This window comes from Mustela nivalis (assembly GCF_964662115.1).
Source record: "Mustela nivalis genome assembly, contig: HAP1_SCAFFOLD_688, whole genome shotgun sequence".
NCBI classification, from domain to species: Eukaryota; Metazoa; Chordata; class Mammalia; order Carnivora; family Mustelidae; genus Mustela; species Mustela nivalis.
This window is the reverse complement of record NW_028135975.1, coordinates 321,081-338,051: the sequence shown is the minus strand read 5'-3', so window position 1 is coordinate 338,051 and position 16,971 is coordinate 321,081. Positions and strand designations below refer to the sequence as shown.

The following is a 16,971-nucleotide window of genomic DNA, read 5'->3' as shown; positions in this document are numbered from 1 at the left end:
TAGCCCATCACTACATATGGCTGCTTAACTTGAACTTACAAGGAAATAAAGTAAATTCATTGCTTCAGTTGCCCTCGACACATTTAGTACTTAATACCCACATATGGCTAGTGGCTCCCATATGGGGCAGGACAGGTATGGAAGATTTCACTATCACTGAAAGTTTTTGTTTATTTGTTTGTCTGTTTGTTTGTTTTAAGTAGGCTCCATGGAGCCCAGGTCGGGCCTTGAATTCACAACCATGAGATCAAGACCTGAGCTGAGATCAGGATCCAATGGTTAACTGCCTGGGGCAGTTAACTACCCAGGCACCCCTCACTAAAAGTTTTATCGAACATTGCTGATCTTGAACAATAGCTGGTGTTCTGTGGTCCTCAGTAAATATTTGTAGAATGAGTAATTGAGAGACTGAGTTGTTCTGAAGACAAAATAGTCTATTGGTTAAGAGAACAGGGTCTAGAAGCAAATTGCTCTATTAGAGTAGTGCGAGAACTTGGGTAAATGACTTGATCTTTCTGTGCACCCATCACAAGACACTTAGCTATTTCTTAACATTTAAAAAGTGCTTTTAGAAAATTGAGTATTTTGGAGAAACACAGATACAATCACTGAAAGGGTCTATGAATAAAGGGATATATCCATGCTTTGGAAGGTCCAGTATATTTGAGGCAATACAGCCTAGAGAGGATTGCAGGTCTGGAGTCAGATGGCTTGAGGGGTAAAGCCCAGCACCTATTTTTCCAGCTGGGTGGTTAGAATAAGTCTTCTGGGGATAAGAATGAGGGAAAGATATGGTTCTACCAACTGATGCCCTGTGTACTATCCCCATCCCCACTATCCCCAATGCCTCGGTGATCTCTCCAATGAGGACTTCCATGTGCTACATTCTAACCTTCTCTTTATAATAGGATTCTTCACCTCCTCTGTGTGCAAAATACTAGAACATGGCATTCAACCAATCCCCAAATGAATATCCATCATTCAAACAGTAGTCAACATCTCCTTCCCAAGCTTTGTGCTAAACACTGGAAATTTGGAGATGAAATGCAAAGCCTTGTTTCCCAAATCTCAGGGAATGCATCAAGGAAAGGAGTTCACTGAGTATTGCAGAGGCATGTCTGGGATGCTGGGGAGCAACAGGGAAAGGGCACAGGACCAAGCCCAAGGAGCCAGGAAGCACACGTGGAGGAGGTAATGGCTGAGTCTTGAAGTATGAGAAGCAATTGTGAGTAGGAGTTTGGAAGGAGGAAACAAACTGTGCAACTGCGTGAGAAGAAAGGAGAAAGAAGCTTGATGGTCTAGAAGCCCCAGTGGTTCAGTGCGGGATCAAAGGTGAGGATAATAGGAGAAGAAGTTAGCAAGGAACAGGGCTGGCCTCCACGGGTCCTGCAGACTCTGCTAAGAGTGTTGAGTTTGTTCAGAAAGTGGTAGGGAGTTGACAAGTAGACTTACTTTCTGATATGAATGTGGACAGGCGGATAGGTATCATGGAGGGGAGGTTGAAAGCACGAACTCTGGACCTCGACTTCCTGTCCTTGAAGACCAGCTCTCCCATTTGATGGCTTTATGATGGTGGATAACTTCTTTAAGCCCCAAATTCCTCATCTTAGAAAGGGAAGAATAATTCTACCTGTGCCATGGAATTTGGTGAAGGTAAGATGAGGTAACATATATAAATAACTTATTATAGTCACTGACTCATGATAAATGATCAATCAGTGCTAACTATTGTTATTATAGATCATTGGAATAATTAGCAATTTGGGTTTTTTTTGTTTGTCTTATTTTTATAGTAAATACTAATTGAATAAATTGACTTTATCACAGTTGAAAGGAATTTAAAATGTTATCTATGTACCCTAGTAAAAATATAAACATTTTATTCTTTAATGAAAATTGACCATGAATGATGTTCAGTGCTAGGCAGTCTTAGACACTGAGAATAAAGAAGGGAACAAGGATGACCAAGGTCCCTGCTCTCAGACAGTTTATATTCTAGTGAGGGAGGCTGACACTAAATAAGTAAACAAAGGGTTGACAAGATCTGTAAGCTCCAAGAGGCAGGGAGCTTAACTGTACCTTGTTATAGCCCAAGGGCATGCGATTTAGCCCCTACTGGAGGTGCTCATTGAGTGTATTGAAGGGATGAAAGGACCTTGCTTCAGAGGGTGTTGAGTGTGAGCAAGGGCAACGCAACTGGGCTACATGATGGAGTGGGAAGGTTGGCTTCACCAGTTTTGGTGCAGCTGAGAAGATGGCTGATGAGCTAAGTTAGAAAGAGGTGAGGGAGGCAACCATGGGACAGTCTTTGAGAATAGTCCGGGAAAGAGGAGATGCCATGCCAAAGCTAAAAGTCCTAGAGCAAAGCTGTGTTGTGTTTGTAAAGATCAAAGAGCAGACCCAAGTGACTGGACCTGCAGTGAGGGGAACAGAGGTGGGAGCCACAGTCAAGCACCGGGCATGGAGGGCATTTAGGTCCATTTCCTCCCCTTGCACAGAACCCACCTGGGAAGTTTTTCCTACTCCTCCCCTCAGAATGTCTACAGAGTGAATTGCTTTGTTTGTCAGCTACCCTTGGTCTTGTGTGATAGAATGGCCTTTCCAGGCTGGGGCCCAGGAGACAGACTGGATTCCTCTCTCCTGTTCCCAGGCCCCTGCCCTGCACTTTACCTGCTCAGAGTTTCTCACTGTGTTGGCTTATTTGTGAGACTGATGTTACAATAAAATGAAAGCTTACCCTCTGGGGGAAAATTTCTGAAGTAGAGTGGAGAGCCAGTTTAGGATTTCATGCAGGTGAAAAAGCTGGTCTGAATTGCGTTATTAATGAGAGCTTTGGTGGCTGAGTAGGGAAGAAATTGCAGGAGAGTGGGAATGACAGGAAGGGGCCACTTAGCTGACCATTGAAATAGTCAAAGCCCAGGACAATGGTGGCTTGGACTAGGGGTCTAGAATGAGGGGCAGAGGAATGAGGGAACACCCAGCTCAGGTTCCAATCATCTGTAGTCTTTTTAGCAGGGATGCACATGCATACACACACATATCACACACGCCATCACACATACCCCCCATACCGCATACATACACACACACAACACACACAGACCACACACACACTATACCACACATAACACTTCATACCACATACACACACCATCACAGCATATACACACACCACCACACATACCCTACATACCATATACATACACATACAGCCCACACACCACACACACACTATACCACACATACTCTATATACCACATACACACATCACACCACACATAAACTGCATACCACATTCACACACCACACACAGATCACACACACCCCACACAGACCACAAACTATACCACACATACCCTATATACCACACACACACCACACACACTATACCACACATATACTACACACCACACACAGACCACACACACGCAGACTACACAGCACACACACTATACCACAATACACTGCATACCTATACATACACACACCACACACAGATCACCTACGCCCTGCAGAGACCACACACTATACCACGCATATCCTACATACCACACACACATACCACACACATACTACATATCACATACACACACACACACAGATCACACACACACACAGACCACACAGCACACACACACTATACCACAATACACTGCATAACACACACACACACAGCATACATATATCCACCAACCCCCTCACTCTCACACACGTACTACATACCACACATACACACACACACACTACCGGAGCACCGCATGCCGCCCCCCTCCCCACACCGTGGTATAAATGTTTTATGTACCATGAGATTATCTCTGCCTGCAGAGGGCACCTGAGCCCTACAAATACATGCCAGGGGCAAAGGGGTGTTAACTCTCACAGAGAAGCTGTTTCTTGGGGACCTAACTTGAAAGGGCCAGGAAAGGGAAAACAAAACAATTCCAAGTGGAGCTGCAGTCTTGCTTACTGGAATTTAAAAGCTCCTGCTTTCCTCTCTCTCTCTCTGCCTGCCTCTCCATCTACTTGTGATTTCTCTCTGTCAAATAAATAAATAAAATCTTTAAAAAAAAAAAAAAAATAAAAAAATAAAAGCTCTTCTTTTAAAAATCAGATTTTCTTGCCATGGCTTGTTAAATAAGTGTTAAATAAGCCAGCAGTTTGGGCCTTCGCACACTAGTGTAAGTCAGTTGAAGTAATCAGCCCTCCTCCTGATGCAGAGAAGAGAGAGAGAGGCAGTTTGACAGGCAGTTGAGGGGAGGAGAAGCCTAATTTCCAAAGAGGATCTGGCCAGGGTGCCCCAGGCCTGGGGAGGCCCAAAGCTGGGAAGCTCTGAGAAGGGCAGGCAGCACAGAGGCAGGCCCCCAAGGGCAGCGTGAGGGTGAAAAGGGAAGGGGTGGGGGTGGGGCAACCAGGGACCTTTCAGGTACTTGAGAATTGGGGCTGAGGACGGTTCTGTCTGGAAACATCTCTGTCAGCTCCAGAAATCATTTGCTGTGTCTCACGCTGTGCAGCTCACATTAGAATGACGTGATCCTGCTCTTTGAGAAACTTAAAATCCAAAGCCATTTTACATGTCAATCTGCTGAGAATGAGTCATTTTACACTGAGGCTGAGAAGCAAACACCTAGACAGTCTTATCTGAAGGGCGTGAAGCCACTTCCTCTTCCAGCCCCATCTCCCACACAGGCCACTGCTGCAGGTCTCCCCACCCTCCCCCAACCCTGGCCCCCACACACCTGACGCTGCCCTTTGGTTTGGGGCACTGAGGACCTAGTGCAAAGGCTACCCTGTGATCCAAGAGACTCCTCCACCCATGCCCCCACAGGAGTACGTGACCATGACCCTTTGGCCACTTTGCCTTGTATCTCTTGTTGCATCACCTGTTAACCTGTGACCCTAATCCGATCTGATCACCAGACCCTGGAAGCAGGGATGGAGTCTTACTCATCGTCATATTCCAAGGGGACCGAAACTGTATTTTCACATAACACATGTTACATATTTATACTAATACCAGGTATCCATGTCTATTTTAGGCTGGGCTTGATACTCTTGTTTGGCTTGATTTATAGCCTGGATTAGCCTGAAATACATCTATAGCTACTGAGAAAGATAAACATTTCCAACTGTGGATGGTGTGGAAGCACAACAGGTCTTAGCGCACCTGTGAAAAGGGAAGGAAAATATTACCTCTGACATTCTGCCACACACCATTCCCCACCCAAATCGGGAAACCTGGTGACAAACTATGCCCTAAGTGAGCTCAGCTAGCCTAGCCTCCTTCCTCCTCTCTGCGCCTTCAGCCAGTACTTTACCTGGAGAAGAACTTTCATAATAATTTGATACTTTTACTGATGAGGTCATGTGTAAATTGAAATGCCTAACTAAAAGTGCTGGAGAAGTGGGCTTATTCTGCAGGCCTATTTCACAAAGAACAGACCTCAGTGTACCAACGCCACTGGCAGCCTGACTGGTAGGATTTCCAAATATTGACTGTTTGTGGACTTCCTTCTTGCGTGGTGTCCTCTGTCTGCCCTGACACGCGATGACCTTGGATTGGATAATCCTGATGTCATGTGGAGAAGTAAGCGAGATAGCATCTACAGATTGTTTAGTACTCCATAGTGGCCGTTGGTGTTGTGATGATCACTGTTTTCTTATTTGTTTATTTCAATTTTTTTTTTTTTTTGAGAGAGGAAGTGGGTGTACGTAGGGAGGGAGGGTCAGAGGGAGAGAGAGAATCTTAAGCAGGCTCCCTACTCAGCATGGAGTCCAATGTAGGCTCACCACCCTGAGATCATGACCTGAGCTGAAATCAGGAGTCACTTAACCCACTGAGCCACACAGGTGCCCCATTATCACTAATTAACTGTCGTATGGCAGGTATACATGGTACTTCCCAGTTTTGTTGGAGGAAGTTCTATGCACTCTTTTACACAAAAGCATTGAAAGTTAATTTCGAGTTGATTTTAGGGAAGGAATTATTTTGCACATAAAATAGCTTCCTTTTATTTACACATGAAATCATAAAATCTGGATATTCAGTAATGTCTACCAAACCTGAAGATAAAATATAAAATCTATGGGAGTGCCTGGGTGGTTCGGTTGGTTGAGCATCCAATCCTTGATTTCAGCTCAGGTCATGATATCAGGGTCCTGGGATCAAGCCCTGTGTCCCGCTCCCTGCTCGGGGCAGGGGGGTGGGGTCCACTCCCTCTCTCTGCCCCTCCCCCTGATCTCTCTCTCCCTCTCTCTCTCTCATAAGTAAATATGTGTGTATATATATACACATATATTTTATACACATATATATACACATATATTTTATATATATAAATATATATGTATATATGTGTGTGTATACACACACACACACACATATATATATATATATATATATATATATATATATATATATATATGTGAGTGCCTGGGTGGCTCACATGGTTAAGCATTTGCCTTTGGCTCAGGTTATGATCCCACACAGAGTCCTAGGCTCGAGCCCCACATTGGGCTCCCTGCTTAGTGGAGAGTGTGCTTCTCCCTCTCCCACTGCTCCTCCCTTCCCAGCTCTTGCTCTCTCTCTCTCACTCACTCTCTCTCAAATAAATAAATAAAATCGTAAATATGTATGTGTGTATATATATGTGTGTGTGTATACACACACACACACATATATTTATATAAACTCTATAGCTAAAAGTAAATATATTGGTATCAGTGAATACTGGTATATAGTAAACAACAAAGCAACATATTTATTGGAAAATGAATCACATATACAGGTGATGCTAGTGACTGAAAAGTAATGCATAATATAAATTAAATGTGATTGCATATGAAGTATATATAGACAGAGCAAGTGTGATGGAAAATGAAATAAAACAAGCAGCAAAAACTTCAATGAATGCATAAGCAAGCAGCCCCAGAACCAGAAAAACTCACCTGGGCAGTGACATTTGTGTTCCACTGACCTGCCCTCACAGCAAAGGGGCTTCTCTATTTGTCCTGTTGTGGCCCTAGCATGAACAGATTGGCGGCAATGTCAGATCGGCAGAATATTTCTAACTTTTCCCAACATGTGTTATTTACTTAGCTAAGGTGTTTCTTAGAATTAGCATAGTAGCTAAATAATGTACGAAATGAGGGGCACCTGGGTGGCTCAGTCATTAAGCGTCTGCCTTCAGCTCAGGTCATGATCCCAGCGTCCTGGGATCGAGCCCCGCATGGGGCTCCCTGCTCAACGGGGAGCCTGCTTCTCCCTCTCCCCTTCCCCCTGCCTGTGCTCCCTCTCTCACTGTGTCTCTCTGTCAAATAAATAATAAATAAAGTCTTTAAAAAAAAAAAAATAATGTACGAAATGAATGTGGGTAGATTCAGTATTACGCAAGTACATTAAATGGAAGCGAATTCACTTTCACTATTAAGCTAAACTGCTATTTTATCATCTTTGCTGCCCTTCTGTAACTTTGTGTAATTTCACCCATTTTCAATATTTTTATATAATTATAATATACACCCAACATCATCTTTCAGCTCAGCAAGCCACTAGTTATAGAATCCCACTTCTAACTCACTAGCGAAAAAATTTCAAACGATCATTAATTCATAGAATGCTTTGGAATCAGAGCAGTTTATATATATATATGGTATGTGCATGTGTGTTATGATAATAAACACAATTATCATATTATCTTCTAGACAGCTGTCAGCAAAGTCTTCAAATCTTTCATTCTCGTAGCTGGGCCAATCCTTTCCTTACTGCACTGCTGTGACACCTGAGGAAGGTCTAATTCTCAACCCTGGTTCTTCCTGTCTGTCCATCTTATTGCACAGAACCAAGAATGCCTTTCTATAGTTCAGGATATGACCTTTCTTAAACTCTCAGACTGGCCTTGAACAAAGATGTGTTATAATTCAGAATATTTAAAAAACTCTTCCCAACATCCAAGACTAAATGTACATGCTGCTTTATAATACAACTGAATGTGACATCAATAACATTTTTACTTCTAGATTTCTGCCTTCGACTCACAGATTCCAGAGATCTGCAGCACCATGAGCTGGCTATAAACAATGTTCTCCTTAATTTTTAAAATTCTTTCATTTTCTTCAGCATCTGAATGTAGAACTATATTAAAATTCTTTTTTTTTGTAAAGATTTTACTTATTTATTTGACACAGAGAAAGAGATCACAAGCAGGCAGAGAGGCAGGCAGAGAGAGAGTGGGAAGCAGGCTCAGGCTCTCTGCTGAGCAGAGAGACCTATGGGGGCTCCATCCCAGGACCCTGAGATCATGACCTGGGCCAAAGGCAGAGTCTTAACCCACTAAGCAACCCAGACACCCCAGAACTATATTAAAATTCTTACAACAGGGGTGTCTGGGTGGCTCAGTGGGTTAGGCTCTGACTCATGATTTTGGCTCAGGTCATGATCTCAGGGTCCTGGGATTGAGTCCTGTGTTGGGCTCCACGCTCAATGGTGTGTCTGCCTCTCTCCCTCTCCCTCTGCTCCTCTATGTGTGCTCTCTCTCTCTCTCAAATAAATAAATAAATCCTTAAAAAAATTCTTAACAACAATAACAATACACTCTTCCTGAAATATCTAGTAAGAGTTGAATGATGAAGGTTTAGGTCCAGAAGTAGTAATTGCTGAAAAAATTGGCTTTGGTGTTCTCTAGGAGTGCTATGTTTGAAATCAGAAGACAGCCTTTAAAGGAGGGTGCTTCTTAGCCTTCTAGATAGTTTAACATCCTCAACCAAAATGCTTTTCTGCAGAAGCTTCAAGTTTGGCAAACACATCTCTGCGCCAGGAGGATAGGTCCACCCCAAGTCAAAGTGACAGAAGTTCTTGTGCCTAGGACCCTTCTAGACCTTGCCCTATGTATATCTTAACCTAACTGTTCATATCTTTTTTTTTTTCAAATTTAAATTCAATTAATTAACATAATGTTTTATTTATTTCAGGGGTACAGGTCTGTGATTCATCAGTCTTATATAATACCTAGTATTCGTTACATCACATACCCTCTCCCAGTTACCCCATCCCTTCCCCCCACCCCCAGCAATCCTGTTTGTTTCCTATGATTAAGAGTCTCTTATGGTTTGTAAGAGTCTCTTATAGTTTGGGACTTATGGAGTCTCTCTGGTTTCATCTTGTTTCATTTTTTCTTCTCTTCCCCTATGATCCTCTGCCTTAGTTCTTAACTTCCACATATCAGTGAGATTATATAATAATTGCCTTTCTCTGATTGACCTATTTTGCTTATCTAGCTGTTCATTTTTAACACCTCTAGTAATGGGGCTGACAAACACAAATACCTCTTGACATGGAACACAGTGAAAAATATAACTTCAGTTCTGTATTTCTCCTAATTTAAAAAAAACTAATCTAGGAAACAGGAAACAGGAAAAAAAATAAGGATGTGCTACAAAATAACTCACCTGAACTCTTCAAAAACCTCAAGATCAAACACCTGAAACTAATGTAACATTGTGTGTCAACTATACTTTAATTAAAAAAGAAGTCAAGGTCATGAAGGACAATGATGCACTGAGGAACTCCACTCAAAGGAGATGAAGAGGCATGGAATTAAATGCAACCTGTGATCTCTGATCAGGTCGTGGATGAGGAAAAGAATTTCTTTTGCTCTTGCTATAAAGGACATCATTGTGACAGTTGGTGGAATTTGAATAAGGTCTGCAGATTGAATTATAGTATTGTATTGATGTTAATTTCCTAATTTTATAATTGCACTGTACTTATGTAAGATAATATCCCCCCCTTCTTTTTTAAAGATTCTATTTATTTATTTGAGAGACAGAGATCACAACTAGGCAGAGAGGCAGGCAGAGACAGAGAGAGCAGGAAGCAGGCTCCCCGATAAACAGAAAGCCCGATGCAGGGCTCCATCCCAGGACCCTGGGATCATGACCTGAGCCAAAGGTGGAGGCTTTAACCCACTGAGCCACCCAGGTGCCCTGATAATGTCCCTTTTTGAGGAAATAAACCTCACATGATTTAGAGGTAAAGTGAATTATCTCTGCGAACTTTTTTCTTTTTTACTTTTTTAAAGATTTTATTTTATTTTTATTTTTATTTTTATTTATTGGCAGAGAGAGAGATACAGCAAGAGAGGGAACACGAGCAGGAGAGGGAGAATCAGACTTCTGCTGAGCAGGGAGCCCGATGCTTGGCTTGAACCCAGGACCCTGGGATCCTGACCTGCACCCACGGCAGAGGCTTAACCATTGAGCCACCCAGGCGCCCCTCTGCAACTTATTTTCAAGTGTTCTGGGGAAAATAACAGGCAAGAAAATGAAAGTTATAAAAACAAATGTGATAAAATGATAACATTTGGGTAGTCCGGGAAATATTTGTACAACTTTTGCAACTTTTCTGTATGTCTACGATTACTTAAACATACAAGTTTCATTACAAAACAAAGTTGTCTTCCTTACAACTTCTGTAATTTTTAAACTTTCAAAGGATATTACCATTCGTCTTTCAATGTTAAAGTAGCAAACACTTCTATAGTGCTTATTGTGTGCTAGGCACTGTTCTAAGCAGTTGTACACGTCTTAACCCACTTAATCCTCATAGCCACCTTGAAGGTAGGTACCATTACTATTCCCTTTCCACAGATAAGGCATCTGAGACCCAAAGAGGGTAAGAAAACTTGACCAAAGTTTCTTGGGCAGAGCCTGGTCCTTCACTATATACATCCCAGAACAACCACATTCTACTGTGTCTATTGCACCTTCTGTAGAGGTGTTGTTATTGTTGTTTTTAAAGATTTTACTTATTTATTAGACAGAGAGACACACACCAAGAGAGGGAACACAAGCAGGGAGAGTGGGAGAGGGAGACGCAGGCTTCCTGCTGAGCAGGGAGCCTGAAGCGGGGCTCGTTCCCAGGACCCTGGGATCACAACCTGAGCTGAAGGCAGACACCTAATGACTGAGCCACCCAGGTGCCCCCATGTTGTTGCTGTTGTCTAAGATTTTATTTTTAAGTAATCTCAACACCTAACATGGGCTTGAACTTGCAACCCTGAGATCAGGAGTTGTGTGCTCTACCAACTGAGCCAGCCAGGTGCCCCCTGAGCTATGAAGTTTTAGTGTGATTGTTTAATTTTTCATTTCTTGTTTTCGATTTCTTTTTCGATTTCGATTTCATTTCTTTGCTTTTGATTAAAATATAAATAGTATAAAAACACATGTTAGAGTTTATTTTTCTTTAATTATGTGAACTTTGTGGGTGGTCTATATCACATGGCAAACTTCAAAGAGTTTTGTCTGCTTATAGTATTGGACCCAATGTCAGTTTGTCTCCAGGTGTTAAGGATGTAAGGAGCTCCATGAAGTTAACTCTCTAACATACATCAGCAAATCCTCCCTTTTTTATTGACTTCGACATCTGCTTGGCATTGTGAAGTAATGCTAAACAATTAGTATAAATATTTGAAACATATTTGAACCATCAGTATAAATATTTGAAACCTGGGGCACCTGGGTGATTCAGTCCATTAAGTGTCTGACTGTTGATTTTGGCTCAGATCATGATCTCAGGGTCCTGGGTTCAAGCCCCGTGTCTGGCTTCCGGTTCAGTGGGGATTCTTCTCCTTCTCCTTCTGCCCCTCCTGCTGCTCTCTAAATAAATAATAAATAAATAAAAATATTTGAGACCTTAATATTTTCTTCAGTGATCCTTTGAACATTCATGACTTGTCTATGTATAATTTTAGGACACCTTGGCATCAGGGGCACCTGGGTGGCTCAGTCATTAAGCGTCTGCCTTCAGCTCAGGTCTTGACCCCAGGATCCTGGAATCGAGCCCTGCATCGGGCTCCCTGTTCTGTGGGAGACCTGCTTCTCCCTCTCCCACTCCCCCTGCTGTGTTCCCCCTCGTGCTGTCTTTCTCTCTGTCAAAAAAAAAAAAAAAAAGTTACCTTGGCATCATCTCTAACGTTATTGCATGATGGCAAATTTATTGCTACTTTTCTTTTTAAAGATTTTATTTATTTATTTGAGAGACTGAGAGAAGAAAAGAGAGAGAGAGAGGGAGAGACAGCACAAATAGGAGGGGAGGGGCAAAGGGAGATGCAGGGTGGTGTGGAGTGGTGATCGCAGGATGTTGAGATCATGACCTGAGCTGAAGGCAGACACTTACCTAACAGAACCACCCAGGGACCCCCCAATTTATTGCTACTTTATTCAAAAGGGTTATCTCATATTTTATAAACAAAATCAAATCAGTTTGAAGAAGCCCTTTTTTTAAAAAAATAGTACAATCAATATCTATAATCTTCATCTGAAACACAGGCTCACTAAAATCTCTCCAGTGGGCAGTTCCCTAAAGCTTTGTTTGCTTTTTCTTAATTTGTCTTACCACACTAACCTCAGAGGCATGGTTTTGCCGACACCAGCACTTGGACGCTGTCAAGTGAACTTTGACATTCAGGCTGGAATGATGCCAGTGAAACACAAACATGCCATTGAGCCAGCATGAGAGCCAGTGAAAAGCCCTGGTTGGGAATCAGCAGGCTGTGGGCTGGCACTTACTAGTCACGTGACTTTGGGTGACTCTGTGAACTTCTCTGAGGCTCATTTTCTTGTTGGTACAACGAGGATAAAAATCCTTGCTCTGGGTCACCTGGGTGGCTCAGCTAGTGGGGCGTCTACCCTGGGCTCAGGTCCTGATCCTGGGATGGAGCCCTGCACTGGGCTCCCCACTCAGCAGAGAGTTTGCTTCTCCCTCTCCCTCTGCATGCTCTCTCTCTCAAATAAATAAATAAAATCTTTAAAAAATAATAAAAATCCTTGTCCTGGCTTCCTCTATTAGTATCACAATGACCAAATTAAATAATGTATGTGATACTTCTTTGTAATATTTTATATAAACTGAAATGAGTTCTTAAACAATTATCAAAATAGTTGGATATTTAAAAAAGAAAAAAAGACAAAACAAGACAGCAGAGTGGCTGGTACAGTGAATGGACGTAGTTAAAAGTTTGCTGAGAGATGGGAGCAAATCTCCAAAGGTGGGCCCTACGAACCACTCCTCCTAGGGTCCTGGGGAGGTACAGTTCCTTTCCTTAGAATCTGGGCTGGCCTCATGGCTTATTTTTACCAGTGGAATACCACGGCAGTGATACTATGTGATTTCCAGTGCTGGTTCTAAAAAGCTGTGCAGTGTTACTCTGGGCCTCATGGAATGCTCACTGTAGGTAAGGCTATATGCTAAGTTGGTCTCTATGTAAAAAACTCAAATGCTCTAAGATATTACGTTGTAAGGAAGTCCAAGCTAGCCAGGTAGGGAGGTTCAGGGGAGGAGAAAGATCTCTTTTCCTTCTACCCATCTTAGGTTCAAATTAGACTAACAGAAGACAGTTTAACAAGAGAAAAACAAATAGAAGTTCATTAATGCATATGCCGCACAGACATATCTCTGTGTCTGAGAGCACTCAGAGATGAGTGATTCAAAGAGGTGGTTAGAATTGGGGCTTTTATAGCATCTTAAGAAAACAGTGGTGAATTTTCAGGGAAGTGACAAGAGCAGGGCAAAGGTTTTTCAGTTTCTAGGGCAGCAAATCATAAAAAGGCAAATATATGGTGGGGGGTCTAATGTAAACTAAGGGATAGTTAGTAAAGTTATTTACGTGGATTCCTTTAGTGCCATTTCTGGGCTGACATTTCTAGACTGGTAGCCAGTGCTTAACTTGTCTTTCCTGGTAGAGAAGGGAGGGGGAACACCTTCAAAAGTTTATGTCCTGCGTTTAGGCAAATAGGGGGAGGGCGGAGAGCTCCACTTGTATTTGCATCTTAAATGTCCACAGGTCAAAATGATTTTTATGACCCAAGTGATATATTTTAAGGTGGCATATTTTGCTACCCTTCAGAGGCCACGTGGAGAGAGAGGAAGCAAGAGAGAGAGAGAATATTACTCCGCCAGGCCCCGTGTCTTCCAGCCATCCCAGCTGTGCCATTAAATATGTGAATGAGATTAACATCCGAGACATCCAATCCAGACTAGCTGCAAACTGACTGTAGCCACATGACTAACCCCAAGGGGGAACTGCCCAACCCGACCCAGTGAACCACAGAACTGTGAGAGAGAATAAATTGTTGTTTTAAGCCATTAAGTATTGGGGTGGTGTGTTACAAAGCAATCGATAACTGGAATATAGAATAATTTTTGCCTTTTCCACTCATGGAAAGCTTGTCGAGTTAATTAGTGTAGAATTTCATGAGACATTTAGGACAAAGTCCCTGATGGATATCCGGACCTATTTCAGTTGATTGGCTGCCTCTTGCCAAAGGCACATTGTTCTAGAAAGTGCATTTCAGGGGGCACTGAGAAGAAAATGATTAGTGAGTCCATGGCAGAATAGAAGAAGGAGGAAAAACATTTTCTACTTTTAGGCTACATTTTTATTGCTTTTATAAATGATTGCTTTCAACCATTGCACAAATTGCATTTTTTCAAAGGACAGGTTTTTTCTTTTCTTTTTCTTAGGATATATTAAATTTCTCCTGTGGTTTAATTTGTGACCAATTTTATAATTGCATATTTCTAACTATTTTAATTAACTTTTCTGTTCAAATCAGTTTTGCTGAGATATATCATTTACATACAGTAAAAATCACACATTTTAGGTGTACAAGTCTTGAGTTTTGGTAAGTGTGAAAGGCCATGACCCCCACCAGAATCAAGATATAGTTTTTTTTTCAGTAAGTTTTTTTTTTAAGATTTTATTTATTTATTTAAAAGACAGAAATCACAAGCAGGCAGAGAGGCAGGCAGAGAGAGAGGGGGAAGCAGGCTCCCCACTAAGCAAAGAGCCCGATGTGGGGCATAATCCCAGGACCTTGAGACCATGACCTGAGTCCAAGGCAGAGGCTTAGCCCACTGAGCCAACCAGACGCCCTGAGTATTTCAATAAGTATAAAAAGTTCCCTCATGTTCTGTTGTACCCAATCCCCTCCTTCCATCCCCACTTCCTGGTAACTTTTGATCTGATTTCTTCCCTTTAGCTGTGTCTTCTTCACACTGTTATGGAAGCAGAATCATACAGTGTATGGCCTCTTATGTCTGGCTCTGTTTGCTGAGCATTAGGACTTTGACGTTCATCAGAAGTAATAGTCTGATCATCACTTTTAATAGTACACCAATTATACCACTTTGTATTTATGTGTATCCTAAGTGAATGGAGAGTTATAAATAGCTAAGTAAGCCACACTGTGATTGTAGTTTATCTCAAAATTCTGTCTGAAGACCACCTGCACCAAAATCTCCTAGGTTCTTGCTAGAATCTCGGTATTCCAAGATGAACAAGAATATCAGAGTTAAGTGGTTTTGAGTTTGAATCTAGCTCTGCCATTGATTAGCAGCAAGAAGTTGGGCAAATTTCCTAAACTCTCTGCACCTATTTTGTACTTGGAAATAATTAATGTATTCCCCCAAATACTTTTGAGCATCTATCATATGACAGGCACGGTTCTAGGAACTAGAACTGCAGCAGTGAATAGGACAAAGTCCATTCCCTCCCGGAACACACATTCTGTCAGAGTGAGATAACAAAAGCACATAAATTTGAGATAAATTTCCATTGGTGGTACTCTGTAGAAGATGAAACAAGGTTTTGGCATAGAGGGTACCTTAGTTAAGATACAATCTAGACTACCTGTCACAGAGAAACTAAGAAATATATTTAAACAAGAAGGAAGGGTTCCCCTCCCCCCTTCCTCTGTGAGAGTCTGGAGGAGGCAGCAAGGGACAGAGGTAGGGTGGCTCTCACCTTTATCTCTGAAAGCCTTCATCTCTCCATCTCCTAGCTGCTTCAGCTCCTATAATCTTGTCTGTATTCCAACTAGGAGGAAAGAGGAAAAGTTTTAGGGGAATTTGTGCCCATTTTTTTATGGGTACATCACTTCTATTCACATTCTGTTGATAAAATGTAGAGGTACCTGTCTGCAAGGAAGACTGGGAAATGTTTCTTCTGTAGCCACAAAGAGGGAAAACTCCAGAGGAAGAGGCATATGGGGATTGGTAGACAACAGGGATCCCTGCCAGAGACTGGGACTGGGTGGTACAGGAGGCTATTTTAACTAGGGTAATCATTAAAGACCTCTTTCGGAAAGCAGTAGTTGAGAGTCTGCGCCGCCTGAGTGGCTCAGTCTTTTGAGCGTTGGACTTTTGGTTTCGATGCAGGTCCCGATCTCAAAGGTCCTGGGATGGAGGCCCACCTCTGGCTTTGCACTCAGCAGGAATCAGCTTAGACATCATCTCCTTCTGCCCCTTTCCCTGCTCCGTACTCTCTTGCAGTCTTTCTAAAATCAATCAATCAATCTTACAAAAATTTATTTAAGAATTTAAAAAAGAAGAAGAAAGGAAGAAAGTTGAGCTAAGGTAAATTTCAGTCCTTACTAATCCATGAAGCACATTTTCCCAACGTGTTTATGACTCCTACGCTTTTCTGTATTTCCGTTTACAGAACCCTCGCCACCAATCTTGAGTCCCTCTTGAAACGGTAGGGAAAATTGACGTCAGCCTTGGGCGGCCACCATGCAAGTGCAGTCCAGAGGTTCGCGCGTGACCTACCAGCCGGCCTTCTGCCGGGGATTCTGCTCATGCACGCCGAGGTCTGACCCCCCTCGTTCAGCCTTCGTGGCCTTCCTCAAGGGCAGGTCGAAGCCACGCCTTTCTCTTGCTCATTTTTCTCTCTGAAACAATTTTGGGGTGGAGGGCGGGCGAAGAAACATACCCGTCTCCTGTTTTGACGCTACATCTAGAACAGAGACTGAAAAGAAATACTAATTTCTATGTTCCAGGGGAATTTTTCTTTTTTAACCTTGTGGCCAGGGGCCATTCTGAGAATGTGATGAACGCTGTGCACCTTCTCCCCCAGACAGCGCCCAGTGGGGTCAGTTCTCCGCCTCTTCCCCGCCCCTCAAAGTAGTATTGCACAC

At 42.5% G+C, this 16,971-nt stretch overlaps 1 protein-coding gene across 1 annotated transcript in view; it reads right to left on the bottom strand.

Annotated features, from left to right (window-relative positions):
* LOC309857393 (mitochondrial ornithine transporter 1-like) overlaps window positions 1-15,984 on the bottom strand; it is a 58,539-nt gene extending 42,555 nt beyond the window's left edge. Inside the window, exons 1-2 of the transcript XR_014307680.1 lie at window positions 15,970-15,984; window positions 15,801-15,872 (exon numbers count right to left, since the gene is read on the bottom strand). The gene's annotated coding sequence lies outside the window, so the exon portion shown is untranslated. The remainder of the gene's footprint in view (window positions 1-15,800; window positions 15,873-15,969) is intronic.
* Window positions 15,985-16,971: the final 987 nt, after the last annotated feature.